Raw genomic sequence first — 4,044 nt, 5'->3', positions numbered from 1 at the left:
ATTATTTTTGAACACTTGAAATATTCAATTAAAATGGTAATTTTACATATACAAGTGGATCATGTGGGGACCTGGAGTAGGGATTAAGACAAACCCAAAATTCCTCCACTATACAAAGGACCACATCTGCTCAGCAGCAGCCCATTGTTACCATGCAGAAATGCTCACCCAATTGCTGATTTTCATATCTTTCAAGCACAAGAAAAGAAGTAAGTCATTAAGAAATGCACTAATATTTGAATATTTGTAATAAACTAAGAAGAAATCCATTGTGTCGATCTAATAGTATGACATTAATTCTAGTTTTAATTGTGTATCCAGTTGGCTTCCTCCTTTATAGATGATGTAAACTGAAAACCATTAAAGATTTAGGATAAGAAAATTTCAGTGCTTAGATTGACTATATTTTTGGACCCCACAGTGAAAAGGTCATAGGACTGCAGTTCGTAAGAAAGGAATGGAGCTTAATAAGTGAGAAAATGCCTCCTCTTGATACTGATGTAGTGGTCTACAGAGATTATTTAGAAAGTATTGAATGTCTTATGAGACAGTCCATTACCCCTTTTGGCCTAATTATAGAGCAGGTCGTGTGGACCACATGGAAGATATTGTGGCCTTCCATTTAAAGGTTGGACACTCAAGAAGGGCTGGACATAAAATAAAACTGCTGAAGTAAATGGGAAAAAAGAGAAAGGCTTACAGAAGGCAGAGAAAAAGCTCAGAGAAATTAAGATGAGAAAAGAGCAAAAAAGAAATGGAGAGGGCCTATCCAGAGAATGCAATGGACATGTAATATGAATACTAGAAACAGGAGACAGAACAAATGAAGCTGAAGCAATAATTACAGAACTAATTGAAGAAAACTTTCCAGAGTTGAAGAGCAAAGTAGGTCTACAAATAGAGAAGGCTCACAGGATACCTTTAAAATTCAATGAGAAGAAAGCAACACCCAGACATCCGCTTGTGACTTTTAAAATTTCAAGGAGAAAGAAAAAAATGTCAAGTATCTAGACAGAGAAAGCAGGTTACCTGTAAAGAGACAAAACTCAGACTAACCTCAGATTTTTCTCTTATAATTTTAAATGCCAGAAGGCAATGGAGCAGCCTTTACAGAGTTTTAAGGGAAAGTAATTTTGAACTAAGAATTGTGTACCCTGCCAAGTTAGGATCTGTTCATGAAGGTAACTAGAAGACTTCCTCAGATAACAGTGGGTTAAGGAAGTATATTGATGAAGAACCTTTCCTGAAAATTTTGCTGAATGATTTACTACAACCAGAAGCAAAAGTAAAAAGAGTGGGGAGATAGTTTATAAAAGTTTTGATGGTTAAAGCTAGCTAAGAATATGAAGTCCAGAATTGTTATATACAGGGTAATAAACTGAAATGCAAAATAGATTTGTAAGCTAGATATAAAAATTTCAGTTGATGTAGTTTTGAGCTCTCAAAGTGGATTCCAAGTATTCAGTGTATTGGGTAAATAAATACCGTTGTATTTTTGCTATGAAATTCTAGGAAGATGCATATCATTATGCCAAATGTATGTCAGATGGAAGTGCTGTGTCACTGTGGGTAGGACATGGACAGAAAAGACGTTTTAAATGTTAATCTGACAAAATAGGAAAATGGTAGCTTATTTCCTTAAAAATCCTGAGTTCATAATGTTAATACTGATAATGTAAATTTTTCAAAAAATTTTCAGGGGGCCAGGGAGATAGCTCAATAGAATAAGCGCTTCCCTGGCAAGCACAAGGGCCTGAGTTCAATCCCCAGTTCCACAAAAAAAAAAAAAAAAAAAAAAACTGCTAAAAAATTTTCAAAGCACTGGTTGGAAAGGGGTGAGTATGTTTGAAATATTAATTGGGAAGACCAGTAATTACTTCAGATGGTAGTTCATGTAAGTCAATTTGTCATTGAATTGTGGGCAAAAGGGATGGTCAAATAGCTCAGCAGATTAAAGTGCCTGCAAGCAGGCACAGGGGCTGGGGATTCTATCCCTGGGCCTGCAATGATGGCCCTGCCCCCCACCCCCCAGGGAGCGCTGAGCCGGCAATTGAGACTGGATGTGGTGGTGCACGCCTGTAATCCGAGTACTTGGGAGGCTGTAAACAGGCGGATCATCACCAGTCTGATCTAGTAGTGAGACCTTGAGCACCCTGTAGACCCTTCCCTAAAATACAAAAATAAATAAATAAATAAATAAATAACAACAAAAAAGAATTGTGGGCAAATATAGATTATATACATGCCAAATTTTTGGATTTAAAAAATAAGTGAAAACTCAAGAAAAAATAGCAATGGAAAAACGCCAAGGAAGCATTAAAATTTGCATAAAACATACTGACAGGGAGAGGTGTATTATTACTCATAAACTGATTAAATTAATAATTGCTAATATCCAAATTGAGTAAAAAAGTCAATATTTAATTCAAGATACTCATGTTTGTATAAAACAAAGATTAAAGGACTTTGAAGGTAATAGAAACTCCTTAGCTCATAGAAATGGAGTGTAACATTTGTAATAGGAAGAAATAAGGATGTTACAAGAAATTTTTGCATTTAAGAGACCATGTGGCTCTCACATGTCAGATTTTTGTTTCATATCTTGTTGTGGGTGGTAGTTTTACTATAGTAGGATGATATAGATACATTTTTTAAAATCACACTTATAATTAGTACTTAAAACCCCCTGAATAATCCTCCAGTTAAACAGAATGCATGAAGCAAATAATAATATTAATTAATTAATAATGGCAAATCCAACTGATGTCAGATTTGTCTTTTTTATTTTCATTTATTTATTTTTATGTATTTAGTACAAGGTCTACAGGATCTCACTAGACAGCTCAGACTCATAGAGCGCCTCCTATTTTCAGCCTCTCAGGTGCTGGGATCACAGAAGTGCACCACCACACCCAGTCTCATTCGCTGTCTCAGCATGCACCCAGAGGTGGGCTGGCATGGCAGGCTGGGGATTGAACTCCAGTCCCTGCATCTGCCTGAGCAGGTGCTTTAATCCGCTGAGCTATCTGGCCGGCCCTTTTTATTTTATTTTAATGAGATTTATCTTGTTCTAATGATATATTTGGGCTTACCAGGCTACATTATAGATACAGACTTTCAAGTATAACAGTGTTTTCCAGGTTGTGTGCAGCTGACAACCAAACTTCAGCAAAGCTAGACATTAAGATAAACAATGAGCAGGGCAGGGTGTAGACAAGGACCTGACACTGCCCTCCTGTATTCTTTTATACAATGTACAAAAAGTATTAACAAAACGCTTTGCATAGCATCACAGGACACAGATGTGTTATCACAGCTCTGGTGGCTAAAAGTCTGAGGGACATGTGGGTGATTTTTTAAAATTAATAAATTGGCTCTAGCTCTTTCTGATAGAAATAATAACTGACTGTTACAGACCCTGCCGAGCCTCAGATTCTTTAGTATTTCTTTAGTTAACAAGTGATCTCATAAAGCCAAGCAGCACAGCATGCCTGTAGTCCTAGCTGTTTTAGAGGCTGAGATTGCTGGAACCCAAGAGCTCCTGGTCAGCTTGAGTAACAGGATGAGACCTCCACCAACTCCAAAATCAAATAAGCAAACAAACTAATAAATGAAATGAAGAACTTAGTCTAAAGGTATGGTGTCTGCTGCAAAGCATCCTCTAAGGTTCTTGTTCTGTAACGTATAGCGCTGTGAAAATATTTCTAACGTATCTGCACAACCAGATTGACAATAATAAAAAACACTTCCCAAGGAACCCAGAAGGTGGCAATAGAGTAACATAAATCTGGACACCGGGTACTCCATGTGCTTCTGTGAGCCTTTGTTCCTCAATCTGTTTCCACAAACTAGTTCCCCAGCCTTTTGTCTCCCAATGCCTGCAAACAGTTTAATTATGCAAGTGGGATGAAGCATATATTTTTCTCTAGAAAAAAAGAGGCAAATAACAATAAGATCTCACACAATACAAGCGTTGTCTTGCTGTGTACAAAAGATTATGCAGCAGCCTTTTCCAGCTAGGGAATTCTTATTTTAAGAAGTTTT

This window comes from Octodon degus, unplaced genomic scaffold (assembly GCF_000260255.1).
Source record: "Octodon degus isolate 3935 unplaced genomic scaffold, OctDeg1.0 scaffold00016, whole genome shotgun sequence".
NCBI lineage: Eukaryota > Metazoa > Chordata > Mammalia > Rodentia > Octodontidae > Octodon > Octodon degus.
The sequence above is the reverse complement of the archived record's forward strand: the minus strand, read 5'-3'. Positions refer to the sequence as shown.